Genomic DNA, 19333 nt, shown 5'->3' with positions numbered 1-19333 from the left:
CTCCGAACAATTCAGGTAAAAGATGAAGAACTCACCTCACAAGCCGAAGATTTGGAGCACGCCAGATGACAATCCCCGACGTTGGAGGCTAGTTTGGGGCTACTGAGGTAATCCTAGAATAAGGGTTCCCCAGGCCGCCGACCCATTACATATGGGCCGGACTGATGGGCCACAGGGGACCAAGCTAGAGTGCGGACCCGTTATCGAACAGGAGACCTTTGGAGTCGTGGTGTGCCCTCCAAGTCAAGATTAGCGCGATCTTCCCTTCATTTTACATGTAACCCTAACCCTACTGGTGTCTATATAAACCAGATGGTTTAGGACTTTAGGGCTAGAGCTACAACCATCACCTCATCATCTTAGGGTTTAGCTCGCCTGATCTTGATACGTCTCCAACGTATCTATAATTTTTTATTGTTCCATGATATAATATTACCCCTTTTGGATGTTTATGGGATTTATTTTACACATTTATATCATTTTTGGGACTAACCTACTGACCGAAGGCCTAGACCATATTGCTGTTTTTTTTGCCTATTTCAGTATTTCGAAGAAAAGGAATATCAAACGGAGTCCAAACGGAATGAAACCTTTAGGAGCGTGATTTTTCTAATGAACGTGATCCAGAGGACTTGGAGGGCAAGTCAAGAAGCAGCCGAGGCACCCACAAGATAGGAGGGCGCCCCCCTATAGGGCGCGCCCCTGTCTCATGGGCCCCTCGGGCGTCCACTAACGTACTTCTTCCTCCTATATAAGCCTACGTACCCCGAAAACATCCAGGGGGCAGACGAAACACAATTTCCACCACTGTTACCTTCTGTATCCACGAGATCTCATCTTGGAGCCTTCGCCGACACTCTGCCAGAGGGGGAATCGACCATGGAGGGCTTCTACATCAACATCCTTGCCCCTCCGATGAGTTGTGAGTAGTTTACCATGGACCTACGGGTCCATAGTTATTAGCTAGATGGCTTCTTCTCTCTTTTTGGATCTCAATACAATGTTCTCCCCCTCTCTTGTGGAGATCTATTCGATGTAAACTCTTTTTGCGGTGTGTTTGTCGAGATCCGATGAATTGTGGGTTTATGATCAAGTTTATCTATGAATAATATTTGAATCTTCTCTGAATTCTTTTATGTATGATTGAGTTATCTTTGCAAGTCTCTTCGAATTATCAGTTTGGTTTGGCCTACTAGATTGATCTTTCTTGCCATGGGAGAAGTGCTTAGCTTTGGGTTCAATCTTGCGGTGTCCTTACCCAGTGACAGAAAGGGTTCCAAGGCACGTATTGTATTGTTGCCATCGAGGATAACAAGATGGGGTTTATATCATATTGCTTGAGTTTATCCCTCTACATCATGTCATCTTGCTTAATGTGTTACTCTGTTCTTATGAACTTAATACTCTAGATGCAGGCAGGAGTCGGTCGATGTGTGGAGTAATAGTAGTAGATGCAGGCAGGAGTCGGTCTACTTGTCACGGACGTGATGCCTATATACATGATCATGCCTAGATAATCTCATAATTATTCGCTTTTCTATCAGTTGCTCGATAGTAATTTGTTCACCCACCGTAATACTTATGCTATCTTGAGAGAAGCCACTAGTGAAACCTATGGCCCCGGTCTATCTCTTATCATATTTGCTTCCAATCTACTTTTATTTGCATCTTTACTTTTTGCATCTATATTATAAAATACCAAAAATATATTTATCTTATCTTACTATCTTTATTAGATCTCACTTTCGCAAGTGGCCATGAAGGGATTGACAACCCCTTTATTGCGTTGGTTGCGAGTTCTTTGTTTGTTTGTGTAGGTGCGTGGGACTTTTGAGGAGCCTCCTACTGGATTGATACCTTGGTTCTCAAAAACTGAGGGAAATACTTACGCTACTATTGCTGCATCACCCTCTCCTCTTCGAGGAAAACCAACGCAAGCTCAAGACGTAGCAAGAAGGATTTCTGGCGCCGTTGCCGGGGAGGTCTTCGCTCAAGTCAAGACATACCAAGTACCCATCACAAACTCATCTCCCTCGCATTTACATTATTTGCCATTTGCCTCTCGTTTTCCTCTCCCCCACTTCACCCTTGCCATTTTATTCGCCCTCTCTTTCCCAATCTCCTCCTCTCTTTTCGCTTGCCTTTTTCTGTTTGCTTGTGTGTTGGATTACTTGTTGCCATGGCGCAAGATAATACCAAATTGTGTGATTTCTCGAATACCAATAATAATGATTTCCTTAGTACTCCGATTGCTCCTCTTAATGATGTTGAGTCTTGTGAAATCAATACTGCTTTGCTGAATCTTGTTATGAAAGATCAATTCGCCGGCCTTCCTAGTGAAGATGCCGCTACTCATCTAAACAACTTTGTTGATTTGTGTGATATGCAAAAGAAGAAAGATACGGATAACAATATTGTCAAATTGAAGTTATTTCCGTTTTCACTTAGAGATCGTGCTAAAGTTTGGTTTTCGTCTTTGCCTAAAAATAGTATTGATTCTTGGAACAAGTGCAAAGATGCTTTTATCTCTAAGTATTTTCCTCCCGCTAAGATTATCACTCTTAGGAACGATATTATGAATTTTAAACAACTTGATCATGAGCATGTTGCCCAATCTTGGGAAAGAATGAAATTGATGCTTCGCAATTGCCCTACTCATGGTTTGAATTTATGGATGATCATACAAAAATTTTATGCCGGTTTGAACTTTGCTTCTAGAAATCTCTTAGATTCGGCCGCGGGAGGCACGTTTATGGAAATCACGTTAGGAGATGCTACAAAACTTCTTGATAATATTATGGCTAATTATTCTCAATGGCACACCGAAAGATCTTCTAGTAAAAAAGTGCATGCTATAGAAGAAATCAATGTTTTGAGTGGAAAGATGGATGAACTTATGAAGTTGTTTGCTACTAAAAATACTCCTCTTGATCCCAATGATATGCCTTTGTCTTCTTTGATTGAGAATAATAATGAATCTATGGATGTGAATTTTGTTGGTAGGAATAGTTTTGGAAACAATGCTTATAGAGGAAACTTTAATGCTAGACCGTTCCCTAGTAATTCCTCTAATAATTATGGAAATTCCTACAATAATTCTTATGGTAATTTTAATAAGATGCCCTCTGATTTTGAGAATAGTGTGAAAGAATTTATGATTTCTCAAAAGAATTTTAATGCTTTGCTTGAAGAAAAATTGCTCAAAGTTGATGATTTGGCTAGGAACGTTGATAGACTTTCGCTTGATGTTGATTCTCTTAAACTTAGATCTTCTCCTCCTAAGCATGATATCAATGAGTCTCTCAAAGTAATGAGAATTTCCATTGACGAGTGCAAGGAAAGAACCGCTAGATGGCGTGCTAAAAAAGATAGCTTTGTAAAGGCGTGTTCTTCTAGTTTCCATGAAAATAATGATGAGGATCTTAAAGTTATTGATGCATATCCTATTATATCTATGTTTTGCAATATGAATCTTGATAATTATGGGACTGATGATGAGTCAACTTTACCTAGAAGGCGTCCCAAGAATTCGGAGTTTTTAGATCTTGATGCTAAATTTGGTAAAAGTGGGATTGGAGAGGTCACAACTTTAAATAGCATTGAACCCACTATCTCGTATTTCAAGGATTTTGATTATGATAATTGTTCTTTAGAAGATTATATTTCCTTGTTGCAATCCGTTGTTAATTCTCCTCATGCTTATAGTCAAAATAAAGCTTTTACCAAACATATCGTTGATGCCTTGATGCAATCTTATGATGAAAAACTTAATTTGGAAGTTTCTATACCTAGAAAACTTAATGATGAGTGACAACCTACTATAAAGATTAGAATTAAAGATTTGGGTGCTAGTGTTTCCACGATTCCAAAAACTTTATGTGATATTCTAGGTTTCCATGATCTTGATGATTGCTCTTTAAATTTGCACCTTGCGGATTCCACCATTAAAAAGCCAATGGGAAGGATCAATGATGTTCTAATTGTTGCAAATAGAAATTTGGTGCCCGTGGATTTTATCGTTCTTGATATAGATTGCAATCTTTCTTGCCCTATTATTCTTGGTAGACCTTTCCTTAGAACGATTGGCGCGATTATTGATATGAAGGAAGGGAATATTAGATTCCAATTTCCATTAAAGAAAGGCATGGAGGACTTTCCAAGAAAGAAAGTCAAATTACCTTATGAATCTATCATGCGAGCTACTTATGAATTTAGTGCCAAAGATGGCACTCGTTAGATCTATCTTCGCTTTTATGCCTAGCAAGGGGCGTTAAACGATAGCGCTAGTTGGGAGGCAACCCAATTTTCTTTATGTTTTTTGTTTTTGTTCCTGTTTAGTAATAAATCTTGCATCTACCTTCTGTTTAGATGTGTTTTTATATTTTAATTAGTGTTTGTGCCAAGTAGAACCTATAGGATAACCTATGATGATAGTTGATTTGATTCTGCTGAAAAACAGAAACTTTGCGCGCACGAATTTAGTTTTGTTAAATCACAGAAACGTGCTTTTGCGTTGATTCTTTTTGCTTCTGATCAATAAACAAATTTTCCAGGACTTCCTATGTTTGTAGGATTTTTAGAGTTCCAGAAGTTTGCGTTAGTTACAGATTGCTACAGACCGTTCTGTTTTTGACAGATTCTGTTTTTCGTGTGTTGTTTGCTTATTTTGATGCATCTATGGCTAGTAAAATAGTTTATAAACCATAGAGAAGTTGGAATACAGTAGGTTTAACACCAAAATAAATAAAGAATGAGTTCATTACAGTACCTTATGTGGTGGTTTTGTTTTCTTTCACTAACAGAGCTTATAAGATTTCCTGTTGAGTTTTGTGTTGTGAAGTTTTCAAGTTTTGGGTAAAGCTTTTATGGACTATGGAATAAGGAGTGGCAAGAGCCTAAGCTTGGGGATGCCCATGGCACCCCAAGATATTCAAGAATAGCCAAAAGCCTAAGCTTGGGGATGCCCCGGGAAGGCATCCCCTCTTTCGTCTTCGTTCATTGGTAACTTTACTTGGAGCTATATTTTTATTCGCCACATGATATGTGTTTTGCTTGGAGCGTCGTGTATTATATTAGTCTTTGCTTTTTAGTTTACCACAATCATCCTTGCTGTACACACCTTTTGGGAGAAGCCTACTTGATTAGAATTTGCTAGAATACTCTATGTGCTTCACTTATATCTTTTGAGCTTGATAGTTTTTGCTCTAGTGCTTCACTTATATCTTTTAGAGCACGGCGGTGACTTATTTTGTAGAAATTGCTAGTCTCTCATGCTTCACTTATATTATTTTGAGAGTCTTTTAGAACAGCATGGTATTTCTATGGTTATAAAATTGGTCCTAGAATGGTAGGCATCCAAGTTGGGTATAATAAAAACTATCATAGGAAGTGAATTGGATGCTATGATCAATTTGATACTTGATAATTGTTTTGAGATATGGAGGTAGTGATATTAAAGTCATGCTAGTTGGGTGATTATGAATTTAAAGAATGCTTGTGTTGAAGTTAGCAAGTCCCGTAGCATGCACGTATGGTTAAAGTTGTGTAACAAATTTGAAACATGAAGTGTACCTGGCTTGTGCATCCTTATGAGTGGCGGTCGGGGACGAGCGATGGTCTTTTCCTACCAATCTATCCCCCTAGGAGCATGCGCGTAGTGCTTGATTTTTGATGACTTCTAAATTTTTGCAATAAGTATATGAGTTCTTTTGACTAATGTTGAGTCCATGGATTATACGCACTTTTACCTTTCCGCCATTGCTAGCCTCTTCGGTACCGTGCATTGCCCTTTCTCACCTTGAGAGTTGGTGCAAACTTCGCCGGTGCATCCAAACCCCGTGATACGATACGCTCTATCACACATAAACCTCCTTATATCTTCCTCAAAACAGCCACCATACCTACCTATTATGGCATTTCCATAGCCATTCCGAGATATATTGCCATGCAACTTTCCACCGTTCCGTTCATCATCATCATGACATACTTTACTTTTGTCATATTGCCATTGCATGATCATGTAGTTGACATCGTATTTGTGGCAAAGCCACCATGCATTATTTTTCATACATGTCACTCTTGATTCATTGCACCATCCCGGTACACCGCCGGAGGCATTCATATAGAGTCATATCTTGTTCTAGTTTCGAGTTGTAATTCATATGTTGTAATCAATAGAAGTGTGATGATCATCATTATTAGAGCATTGCCCAAAGAAAAAAAGAAAAAGAAGAAAGGCCAAAAAAAAGAAGGCCCAAAAAAAAGAAAAAGAAAAAAAATAAAAAAATAAAAAGGGCAATGTTACTATCTCTTTTTCCACACTTGTGCTTCAAAGTAGCACCTTGTTCTTCATGTAGTGAGTCTCATATTTTGTGCTTCAAAGTAGCACCATGTTTTTCATATAGTGAGTCTCATAAGTTGTCTTTTTCATACTAGTGGGAATTTTTCATTATAGAACTTGGCTTGTATATTCCTACGATGGGCTTCCTCAAATGCCCTAGGTCTTCGTGAGCAAGCAAGTTGGATGCACACCCACTAGTTTTCTTTTGTTGAGCATTCATTTATAGCTCTAGTGCATCCGTTGCATGGCAATCCCTACTCCTCATGTTGACATCAATTGATGGGCATCTCCATAGCCCGTTGATTATCCTCGTCAATGTGAGACTTTCTCCTTTTTTGTCTTCTCCACACAATCCCCATCATCATATTCTATTCCACCCATAGTGCTATATCCATGGCTCACGCTCATGTATTGCGTGAAGGTTGAAAAAGTTTGAGATTATTTAAGTATGAAACAATTGCTTGGCTTGTCATCGGGGTATAGAAGTTGGGAACATCTTTGTGTGACGAAAATGAAGCATAGCCTAACTATATGATTTTGTAGGGATGAACTTTCTTTTGCCATGTTATTTTGAGAAGACATGATTACTTTGATTAGTATGCTTGAAGTGTTACTATTTCTTTTATCAATATGAACTTTTACTTTGAATCATTTGGACCTGAACATTCAAGCCACAGTAAAGAAAATTACATTGAGAATTATGCTAGGTAGCATTCCACATCAAAAATTCACTTTTTTATCATTTACCTACTCGAGGACGAGCAGGAATTAAGCTTGGGGATGCTTGATACGTCTCCAACGTATCTATAATTTTTGATTGTTCCATGCTATTATATTACCCCTTTTGGATGTTTATGGGCTTTATTTTACACATTTATATCATTTTTGGGACTAACCTACTAACCGGAGGGCCAACCCATATTGCTGTTTTTTTCCTATTTCAGTATTTCGAAGAAAAGGAATATCAAACGGAGTGCAAACATAATGACACCTTCGGGAGCGTGATTTTTGGAATGAACGTGATCCAGAGGACTTGGAGTGCAAGTCAAGAAGCAGCTGAGGCTCCCACGAGATAGGAGGGCGCGCCCCCTATCTCGTGGGCCCCTCGGGCGTCCACTGACGTACTTCTTCCTCCTATATAAGCCTACGTACCCCGAAAACATCCAGGGGGCAGACGAAACACAATTTCCACCACTGTAACCTTCTGTATACGCGAGATCTCATCTGGGAGCCTTCGCCGGCACTCTGCCGGAGGGGGAATCGACCACGGAGGGCTTCTACATCAACATCATTGCCCCTCCGATGAGTTGTGAGTAGTTTACCACAAACCTACGTGTCCATAGTTATTAGCTAGATGGCTTCTTCTCTCTTTTTGGATCTCAATACAATGTTCTCCCCCTCTCTTGTGGAGATCTATTCGATGTAAACTCTTTTGGCGGTGTGTTTGTCGAGATCCAATGAATTGTGGGTTTATGATCAAGTTTATCTATGAAGAATATTTGAATCTTCTCTGAATTCTTTTATGTATGATTGAGTTATCTTTGCAAGTCTCTTTGAATTATCAGTTTGGTTTGGCCTACTAGATTGATCTATCTTGCAATGGGAGAAGTGCTCAGCTTTGGGTTCAATCTTGCGGTGTCCTTACTCAGTGACAGAAAGGGTTGCAAGGCACGTATTGTATTGTTGCCATCGCGGATAACAAGATGGGGTTTATATCATATTGCTTGAGTTTATCCCTCTACATCATGTCATCTTGCTTAATGCGTTACTCTGTTCTTATGAACTTAATACTCTAGATACAGGCAGGAGTCAGTCGATGTGTGGAGTAATAGTAGTAGATGCAGGCAGGAGTCGGTCTACTTGTCACGGACGTGATGCCTATACACATGATCATGCCTAGATAATCTCATAATTATTCGCTTTTATATCAATTGCTCGACAGTAATTTTTTCACCCACCGTAATACTTACGCTATCTTGAGAGAAGCCACTAGTGAAACCTATGGCGCCCGGGTCTATCTCTTATCATATTTGCTTCCAATCTACTTTTATTTGCATCTTTACTTTTTGCATCTATATTATAAAATACCAAAAATATATTTATCTTATCTTACTATCTTTATTAGATCTCACTTTCGCAAGTGGCCGTGAAGGGATTGACAACCCCTTTATTGTGTTGGTTGCGAGTTCTTTGTTTGTTTGTGTAGGTGCGTGGGACTTTTGAGGAGCCTCCTACTGGATTGATACCTTGGTTCTCAAACACTGAGGGAAATACTTACGCTACACTTTGCTGCATCACCCTCTCCTCTTCGAGGAAAACCAACGCAAGCTCAAGACATAGCAGATCTCTAGGTAGATCTACTCTGTAACCATATTATACATCAAATACAATCAAGCAGGACATAGGGTTTTACCTCTTCGAGAGGGCCCAAACCTGGGTAAACACCATGTTCATTGCCTGTTGTTCCCCATTGATCCTAGATACACAACTTGGGACCCCCTACACAAGATCCGCCGATTTTGACACCGACACCCGACTTAGTGAAATCCCCCAAAATCCCAATGCTCACCGGCCTTCTATATAAACCCTCACGGCCGTCGAGTCCTGCGTCAAATTTTCCCCTCCCTCCCTGTAGCTTATCTCATATGCTTCTCCCACAATCACTAATGTCACCGATCTGTCGTCATCACTCAGCCACTCCGCCATCCTCAGAGGACAGCTCCAGCTGGGAGGCTGCACCGCGGTGGCGGCGCAGTCCCCGACGTAGTGTAGTGCGCGTGGCATCCCTGTTGGGTGTGCGAGCAACACCCACCACATGCTCCGCGACACTGCCCATCGGCAGCTGTTGCCGGCCGCCGTTGCCGCCACCCCACCATCTGCCGCCACACCATCGTCGAAAGCCAGGGCCATTGCCTGCTCCGCCACCATGGCCGGAAGGTGGGAGGTGGCCGTCATGGTCGCCACCCCACTGTCGGCCATGGTGGCCATCACCCGCTCCGCACTACGGCCCGAAGGAGGGAGGTGGCCGTCGTGGCCGCCACCCCACGTCGGCTGGCATGGCTGCCAGCCCTCTGTCGATCGCCGGGGTCATCACCCTCTCTACCACCATCCCTCATAGGTGGGAGGTGGAGGTTGAGCCCCACATGTGTGTCAGCGACCTTGCGTGCTACATCGAGTTCCTACGGGAGGAGGAGGAGCACCTGGTAGAGCACGCTAAGAGTCTTACCACCACCGTGGCCGCATCACACGCAGCCCCAGAGGCATGGAATGAGGAGATCTACAAGGAGTCTCGCCACATCGAGAGGGGTCGTCTGGAGCGGCAAAGGGCGTTTGAGGTGAGCGTTGCTAAAGGTGCAGCAGCGGCAGGCACCGTATTCCAGTTGTCTAGCTCGTCGGTAGGCTCCTCCTCCTCCGCCTCTTACTGAGCACACTCGAGATAGGATAGGTTGTCGGAAGTAGTACAAAGCTCCTCTGTAGTAGTAGTATTTAGGGGCTAGTTTGTTCAGTTCATCTGACTATAGATGTGGTTGAACTGTACATACTTAAAATTAGCTAGTATATATAGTTGAACTAGCTATTTTAGTACGTGGTTGGCAACACTTGGGGAAAAGTTTGGTCGGTTCAGCTGTCAAGTTGAACTGTTTGTATAAAGAACGACTGCTGAATCTATGAATGAAATCTATGTTTACTGAATTTCTGTTGCAAAACTAGATAGTGCTAGTGCTTTTTAGCTGCATATTTCGACAAATGGCAGGGTTACAAGGTTGACAAAGGGCAATGTTACTAGATCAGCAAATGTCAATCTTTCCAGTTTGACAAATGGCAATATACCCAATATGACAGATGCAAATCTATCAAATTGTCTTTACGTGGTTGCACACGGATCATCCGAAAAAACGTATGCGTTGAAGGGATGTACAAATCATGTGTGCCAGATTTTCTCTTGGCTTAGCGATGAAGTCTCGCTTTGCATATCGTATTCAATCTGAACCGTTTGCGTTGAAGAGATGCACATATCCTGCATGGCAAATTTTCCCTTGGCTTACTGCGGAAGACCATAGCTCTCACTTTGCATACATGTGTTCTATCTAAAACATTTGCGATGAAGAGCTACACAAATCCTGATCGGCGCATTTTCCCTTGGCTTACAGAGGAAGCTGTTGGTTTGCATACGGGTGTTCTATCTAAAACGTTTACGATCAAGAGCTGCACAAATCCTGCTCGGCACATTTTCCCTTGGCTTCCTCGGGAAGCTGTCGGTTTTGCATAGGGGTGTTCTATCTAAAACATTTGTGATGAGTGTTTTATATTTAAAAACCATGGATGTTTTTTTGAAAGAAAATCGTTTGATAAGTCTGTACATTCAAAGAGAAAAACGCAAGTTCGTTCAAACCATATCTTTCATTCAATCACACTGCAAGTTTATATTCATATGATCAAGATACAGTATTAAACCCAAAAAACTAATTGACGCGGAGATGGAGGCGGCATGCCGCGCTGGCATTGTTATTGTCGTCCTCCGGGACGCCGTTGTTGAAGTCTTCAAGGCAACACAAAATGTTCTTCACTTGGAAATCAAACATCCTGTCGTCAAGCGATCGACGTGCAGGGCACGGGAGGATGGCAACTCGCAGTGTTGCAAGGTAGCAGTTAACAACGGCGTCCCATGCGGCTGAGGGGGCGCGCGCATGGGCATGAGCGCGACGGGTGCAGGCATATGCACGGGGAACGACGCCGCGGTGGGTGCAGGGGCGTGCATGGGCATGAGCGCTGGCGCTGGCATATACACGAGCTTGAGCGGGTCCGCGGAGACCTCGCTGACGCCGACGGCTTCCAGCTCTGCGATTGTGCTCGGGGACCAGCCCGTCAATGCTATGTGGATGGTCGTTGGCCCGGGGATGGGAGCTGGGACGGGGGCGGGTGCAGCAACCACCATGGCCAGCTTGTTCAGGGCCATGTCCATGAGGCCCCATTCCTCCTTATTTTATATCTCGTCCGACTCAGAGTCGACTTCACCAAACTGGAAGACTAGTGGCAGATGATCCTTCTGTGCCATGTCATTGGTGGAGGTCTGCGGGAGGGGAATGGAAGGCTTACAGTAAGGCCGCTGATAACCCACAAGTATTGGGGATCGCAATAGTTTTCGAGGGTAGAGTATTCAACCAAAATTTATTGATTCGACAGAAGGGGAGCCAAAGAATATTCATGAGTATTAGCAGTTGAGTTGTCAATTCAACCACACCTGAAAGAATTAATATCCGCAGAAAAGTTTTTAGTAGCAAAGTTGTATGGAAGTAACGGTAACGGTGGCAAAAGTAATAGTAGTAGTTTTGTAGTGATGGTAACAGTAGTAACGACAAAGTAACTTAGCAAAGATCAATATGTAAAGAGCTCGTGGGAATTGGATTAGTGATGGATAATTATGCCGGATGGCATTCATCATGCAATAGTTATAACCTTGGGTGACACATAACTAGCTCCAATTCATCAATGTAATGTGATACGTCCACTTCGCATCATGCTTTTATATCGATATTTATTGCATTATGGGCTGTTATTACACACTATGTCACAAACTCATGCCTATTCTCTCTTATTTTACAAGGTTTACACGGAGAGGACGGCAGCTGGATTTCTGGGCCGGAAAAGGAGCAAATATTAGAGACCTATTCTGCACAACACCAAAAGTCCTGAAACTTTATGGAGGCATGTTTTGGAATATATAAAAAAATACTGTCAAAAGAATCAACCAGAGGGGGCCCACGCCCTAGCCACGAGGGTGGGGGCGCGCCCTACCCCCTGGGCATGCCCCCTGTCTCGTGGGTCCCCTGGCAGACCTCCGGTGCCCATCTTTTGCTATATGAAGTCTTTCGCCCTGGAGAAAAATAGGGAGGAAGCTTTCGGGATGAAGCGGCGCCGTCTCGAGGCGGAACCTGGCGAAACCAATCTAGGGCTCCGGCAGTGCTGTTTTGCCGGGGAAACATCCCTCCGGGAGGGGAAATCATCACCATCGTCATCACCATCGATCCTCTCAGCGGCAGGGGTCAATCTCCATCAACATCTTCACCAGCACCTTCTCCTCTCAAACCCTTGTTCATCTCTTGTATCCAATCTTTGTCTCAAAACCTCATATTGGTACCTGTGGGTTACTAGTAGTGTTGATTACTCCTTGTAGTTGATGCTAGTTGGTTTATTCGGTGGAAGATCATATGTTTAGATCCTTTGTGAATACTAACACCCCTCTGATTATGAGCATGAATATGATTTGTGAGTAGTTACGTTTGTTCCCGAGGACATGGGAGAAGTCTTGCTATAAGTAGTCATGTGAATTTTGTATTCGTTCGATATTTTGATGAGATGTATGTTGTCTTTCCTCTAGTGGTGTTATGTGAACGTCGACTACATGACACTTCACCATTGTTTGGTCCTAGAGGAAGGCATTGGGAAGTAATAAGTAGATGATGGGTTGCTAGAGTGACAGAAGCTTAAACCCTAGTTTATGCGTTGCTTTGTAAGGGGCTGATTTGGATCCATATGTTTCATGTTATAGTTAGGCTTACCTTAATACTTCTTTTGTAGTTGTGGATGCTTGCAACAGGGGATAATCATAAGGGCAGTATCCAAGCACCGGTCCAACCACATATCAAATTATCAAAGTAATGAACGCGAATCATATGAGTGTGATGAAAACTAGCTTGACAACAATTCCCATGTGTCCTCGGGAGCGTTTTCCTTTCTATAAGAATTTCTCCAGGCTTGTTCTTTGCTACAAAAAGGATTGGGTCATCTTGCTGCACTTTATTTACTATTGTTACTTGTTACCCGTTACAAATTACCTTATCATAAAACTATCTGTTACCGATAATTTCAGTGCTTGCAGAGAATACCTTACTGAAAATCGCTTGTCATTTCCTTCTGCTCCTCGTTGGGTTCGACACTCTTACTTATCGAAAGGACTATGATAGATCCCCTATACTTGTGGGTCATCAAGACTCTTTTCTGGCACCGGTGCCGGGGAGTGAAGCACCTTTGGTAAGGAAAAATTTATATAGTGTGCTGAAATTTACTATCACTTGTTACTATGCAAAGAAATCCTTTGAAGGGCTTGTTCGGGGTATCTTCACCCCGACCAGTAGAGAAAAGATTTGCTCCTCAACCTATTGACCCTACTAAAAATGATTACTTTGAAATTCCTTCGGGTATGATAGAGAAACTACTAGCTAATCCTTTTACAGGAGATGGAACATTACATCCCGATTTGCACCTAATTTATGTGGATGAAGTTTGTGGATTATTTAATCTTGTAGGTATGCCCGAGGATGTTATCAAGAAGAAGGTCTTCCCTTTATATTTGAATGGAAAGGCATTGACATGGTTTAGGCTATGTGATGATATGGGATATGGAACTACAACCGACTGAAATTGGAATTTCATCAGAAGTTTTATCCTATGCATCTTGTTCATCGTGATCATAATTATATATATAATTTTTGGCCTCGTGAAGGAGAAAGCATCACTCAAGCTTGGGGGAGGTTTAAGTCAATGTTATATTCATGCCCCAATCATGAGCTCTCAAGAGAAATTATTATTCAAAAAATTTATGCTCGGCTTTCTCTCAATAATCGCTCCATGCTCGATACTTCTTGTACTGGCTCATCATATGATGAAGACCATTGAATTCAAATGGGATTTATTGGAAAGAATTAAACGCAACTCTGAAGATTGGGATCTCGACGAAGGTAAGGAGTCAGGTATAACACCTAAATTTGATTGTGTTTAATCTTTTATGGATACCGATGTTTTCCGTGAATTCACTAATTATGGACTTGACTCTGAGATAGTAGCTTCTTTCTATGAATCCTTTAATACTCATGTTGACCTCCCTAAGGAGAAGTGGTTTAAATATAATCCTCCATTGAAGTAAAAGTAGTTGCACCTATTAAGGTTGAAGAAAAGACGATCACTTATAATGTTGATTCTACTGTTCCTACTGCTTATGTTGAGAAACGACCTTTCCCTGTTAGAATAAAGGATCATGCTAAAGCTTCAACTCTGGTTCGTAAGTGTAATACTAGAACACCTACACTGTCGGCGTTCTGGGAACGGGGGTCCCCAGACTTGCCTGCATGCGGCCTGCGACGTGGCTCAGGTGGGGGCCCAATGCAGCTCAGCTTCACCAGCTCAAGATCAAGACCCTCGCGAGGGGCCAAGCCTCGCGGGGCGGATGACAGGAAGCTTCCTCAGGAGCAGCCTCCTCAGGCAGGCTCGCGAGGAGGCAGAGAGTTCAAGGCGGGCTACCTCCCGAGGAGCCCGTGTCTCAAGCCATGACGATTGAGACCAAGCGGGCGCCAGGCGGGCGCCGGCCTGCGCAATGTCCTTGTTTCCCTTTCGGTGCAAAGGGGGCAAGCACAGGCCAAGGCATCAGGCAAAGGTTACTGTTTCGATGCAACAAGACCAAGACCAGTAGAACGGCAGGATGGAGGTCATTGTGGAGCCCAGGATGGAGTCATCGTCAGAGCCTTTGGCAGCCGAAGACCAACTTTAGTCAGGATAAGTGTACCAGATGTTTCCCTTCAAAATGGCCAATTGTTGGCGCCCTTCCCGCTCATTATTTGGGAAGAGGCCCAAGGCCTCCCTCTATAAATAGGACTAGCCACCACAGGGTAGAGGCATCTAGGGATCGGATTTGGAGAACAGATCGATCAGAGAGAGAGAGAGAGGCGACTGAACTCGCCCTAGCAGTTCATCGCACCAGCTCAAGAACAGCCCCTCGTGAGGCTGTTCTCCCTTTGTATTGTTCATCATCAGCCCCTGAGGCAATCCACCACACCACAGACTGGAGTAGGGTATTACACCACAATGGTGGCCTGAACCAGTATAAATCTCGTGTCCCTTATGTGTTCATCCTTCTTGCTTAGATCTTTGCGAGACTTCGACGCGTGAGCTGGTAGGGGAGAGATCTTCGTGCGCACCCCAGTGTTCGAACCTCAAGGGTCTGCCGGAATGCGAAATACGACATTTGGCGCGCCAGGTAGGGGTGCGCCGGAATCCTTCTTCCGTTGGTCGCGTGTGATCTTCCGTCGTGACCATGGCTGACGCTCGCCAAGCTCGCGCCGAGCATCGGGCTGTTCTCGCCACCCGCGTCGCCCAGACGGCGCCCGTTGGCGGACACCCTCATCGTTCCCCGTCACCTGACGCCAACGCGGCCACCGGCCCGTCGGGGAACAAGCAGCAGGCCTCGTCCCTGCATCCTTCGGTGCGGCGCGACGGCCGCACCACCATCCCGTCGCTGACTACGGCCGGTTCGTCGTCCCACGCCCGTCGCGGCCCCACGGACGTGCATGCCGCGCTGCTCCTGGCGCGTGAGCTCCTGCACCACCGTCCTGTCGACGACCTCTACGAGGACTGGCTCGCCCGCATCACCGAGCTCGTCAGCACCGCAGGGGGCTCTCCCATGTCATCCCTCTCGCTGCCTCGCCCTCCATCCTGCGCAGGAGGCGAGGAGCAGGAGGTGCCTCCACCACCTCCTCCCCAAGAAGGCGCTCTGGCTCCAAGGCGCGTGTCCCCAGGATGAGACACTCCGCGTCCGGCGCCTGCGTGACAAGAAAGGAGCTGCCAGGAAATCCCTCATCCCCAAGAAGGTGCTCGCGTGCTCCCAGCACCAGAGCGCCGTGACCGCATCCCTGCACTGCCACGTCAAGACTCCGCGCTGCTCCAGGCAGCGGTGCACGGGAATCTCTAGGAGCAAGCCCCGCATCAGCAGAGAGCTCCGGTGGCCACTACAGGCTGCCGCGCCTTCACCTCCGAGCTGCGTAGCGTCGCATGGCCCGGCAAGTTCAAGCCGGACCTGCCTCCTTGCTACGACGGCACTGCCGACCCCGCAGAGTTTCTCTAGCTCTACAAGCTGGGCATCGAAGCCGCCAACGGGGACGAAAAGGTCATGGCGAATTGGTTTCCCATGGCGCTCAAGGACGGTGGCCGCACCTGGCTCCTGAACCTGGCTCCTGGCACGATCTCCTCCTCGGACGAGATGCGCACCCGCTTCATCGCCAACTTCCAAGGCACTCGCGACCGGCCCCCGGCCATGAGTGACCTACGCCACATCAAGCAACAACCAGGAGAGACCCTGCAGAAGTACATCCAGCGCTTCAACAACGCCCACCTCAAGATCCCCAGGGTGACTGAGGAGGCCATCATCTCAGCCTTCTCCGATGGCGTGCGTGACATCAAGATGAAAGAGGAGCTAGCAATCCATGAAGACCTATGCACATCACTGGAGCTGTTCAACTTGGCGACCAAGTGCGCCAGGGCTGAGGAAGGGCGCCTCTCCCTCCTCGAGCTTCCGGCTACCGACCCAGAAGAGAAGAAGCCCAAGGTCAAAGACGTGAAGCGCAAGGGGGCTGCCGTGCTCGCAGTAGAGCCAGACACCAAGCGATGCAAGGATCAACCTGAGTCATCCAAGGGCAGCCGATACTGCGTGTACCACGACCTCCACACCCACAACACCAATGAATGTCAAGAGCTCAGGGCTGTGCGAGATGGGCATATCGGTCGACGTCCCGACCGCAACGACCGGGGCTATGGCCGAGGAGGAATAGGTGGAGGACGATGGGAAGACCATGGCCCTCGCTAAGGGTGGCGTGACCAACCTCACAAGGACCGCTGGCAGGACCAGCCTCGTGAGGGAGGTTGGAGGGATCAGCCTCGTGAGGACCGCCCTCAAGGTAACGCAGGCCTCCCTCCTCTGCCACCGCCGCCAAGGAGGAATGAAGACCATCACCAGGACGAGGGGCTGGGGGCTTCCAGGAGCCGTGCGCAATCGCTTGCATCCTAGGCGGCGCTCAGGCCCCAGCCTCTCAGCGCATCTTCAAGCAGTTTGCTCGTGAGGTGAATGCAGTCCTCCCCAAGCTTGAGGCCACACGCCCTCTCAGGTGGTCAGCGTGCGCTATCACGTTCAGCTCAGTGGATCAGCTCAAGTGCGCAGCAACGGCCGGCTTCCTCCCGATGCTTTGTTCCCCAGTCATCAGCAATGTGCAAGTCACCAGGACCCTCATCGATGGCGGAGCTGGACTCAACGTCCTGCCCGTCAAGACATTCAAGAATCTCCAAGTGCCATACGATCAGCTTCAGCCAACCAAGCCATTCTCAGGAGTCACTGATGGTTCCACTGTTCCGATAGGGCAAGTTCACCTTCATGTCAACTTTGGGCAGCGCAACAACTACCGCACCGAGCTCATTGACTTCGACGTCGGCCATGTTCGCCTGCCGTACAATGCCATCCTTGGGTACCCAGCCCTGGCCAAGTTCATGGCAGTGACTCACCATGGCTACAATGTCCTCAAGATGCCAGGAAGCGGTGGAATCATCACAGTGCCTTGTGAGGAAAGGGATGCAGTGTGTTCTCTTGAGCGTGCCTTCCAAGCCGTGGCAATCGAAGACCCAGATCACAGGAGTGGGAGGCTCCCAGGGGCGGTCCCTAAGAAGAAGAAGGCTTCACCTGGCCCAAACCCTCACGAGGCAGGCGCCTCCGGAGGTGTTGCGTAAGGATCCACGCCCGTTCAAGGGGCGCCACCCTCTATCGCATAGGAAGGCACGCCCGGCGCCCTCCTCGGGCAGGGCTCGGGGGCTCTTTCTTGGAGAGTCACTGACTTTGCCAAGGTCACGAGGGAGGCGCTCGGGCACCACTTGGAGGCGTGCTTCAAGGCATGTTTCCCTCAGGAAGGCATGAGGCAAGGAGGGCCAAACCTTCAGGAGTTCGTCGCGAAGAACATTCAAGAGCTGCAGGAGTCAAGAGTCATGCGCGGCAGCAGGCGCCTACCCGCCGTAGCCCCACATCCCGGCAAGGATAGTGGGCTGCGTGTCTGCATCGACGTTCCATGACTCAACAGAGCCGCGTCTCAGGAGCGCCTCTGGCCTTCTCGCGTGGGATGTTGTGAGGGTCCACCTCAGAACTACGTTCGCATGCCCTTCGGCCTGCCGAACACAGCTGCTGCCCACCAGCGCCTAATGAGGAGCATCCTTGAAGCTTAGATGGCCAGGAACCGCGCGTTCCTAGAGGAGATGGAGATGGACCTTGAGGAGCCGCCCGGGCCCCTAGAGCCTCCCGAGGCTCAGGGCTCCGAAGGCTCGTGAGGGGTGGCTTCTTTACCACGCATCGTCAGCTACTCCGACACTTCATCCCCAACAGTATCAGGTGACATCCTTCCAAGTTTCGTTTTCAGCTGGGAGCGCCCGCAGCGCTGCATCATTCCCAGGTCACGTGGGTCCGTCCCTACGGCATGTATCCGTTTTGCTTATGCTCTTTACCTACCTTGTGGGGGATGCCCCTCGGGCTGCATTATCACCAAGCTGCTCGGGCCAGACCCAGTGGCATTTACTTCTTCCGCATCTATCTGAAATGGATTTGCTCCTTCATGCTTAACCTGCTTGACTTAATCGCCTGCTCGATTGACACCTACCTTTGGAGCCGCTCGCTCTGGCACGGCACTTGCGCATGGGTCCATCCCTGCAAACGCCGAAAAATCTGAGTGGCTGAGCTCTGGCCGCGGCAGCCCCGCAAGCGCCACCTCACCAGGCCCTCAGTGCCCCAATCGCTCCCTCGAAGCGACCAATGGTTGGCTGGCAACCGTAACAACTGACCTTGTTTCCCCTCGTGATTGATATGCAGGACCCGCTCCAAGAGTAACGCTGGTGGCATCGCGAGCCTTCTCTCCTTCTTTCCGGCACGATCCACTCGCGCGTTAAAAGGGGGGGTACCTGAGCATCGTGACTCATGGGCTCTTACTGGCTCTCTAGCCCTCACCCCCTGTCCTTGACCGATGGCATCGCGACCTATCATACCAGCGGCGGCTGAGCTCGCTCGAGGGCCGGGACCTGAGGATGTAGAGCATTAAGGAAAGTGCGGGGGAGAGGGAAGAAGCTCTCGAGGGCATAACCCAGCCTCACCTCAGCTGCCGCCACGCAGGCCCGACACTTCGCCGAAGGCCACTCCAA

This window comes from Triticum aestivum, chromosome 3B (genome assembly GCF_018294505.1).
Source record: "Triticum aestivum cultivar Chinese Spring chromosome 3B, IWGSC CS RefSeq v2.1, whole genome shotgun sequence".
Taxonomy (NCBI): Eukaryota; Viridiplantae; Streptophyta; class Magnoliopsida; order Poales; family Poaceae; genus Triticum; species Triticum aestivum.
This window is presented reverse-complemented; position numbering follows the sequence as displayed.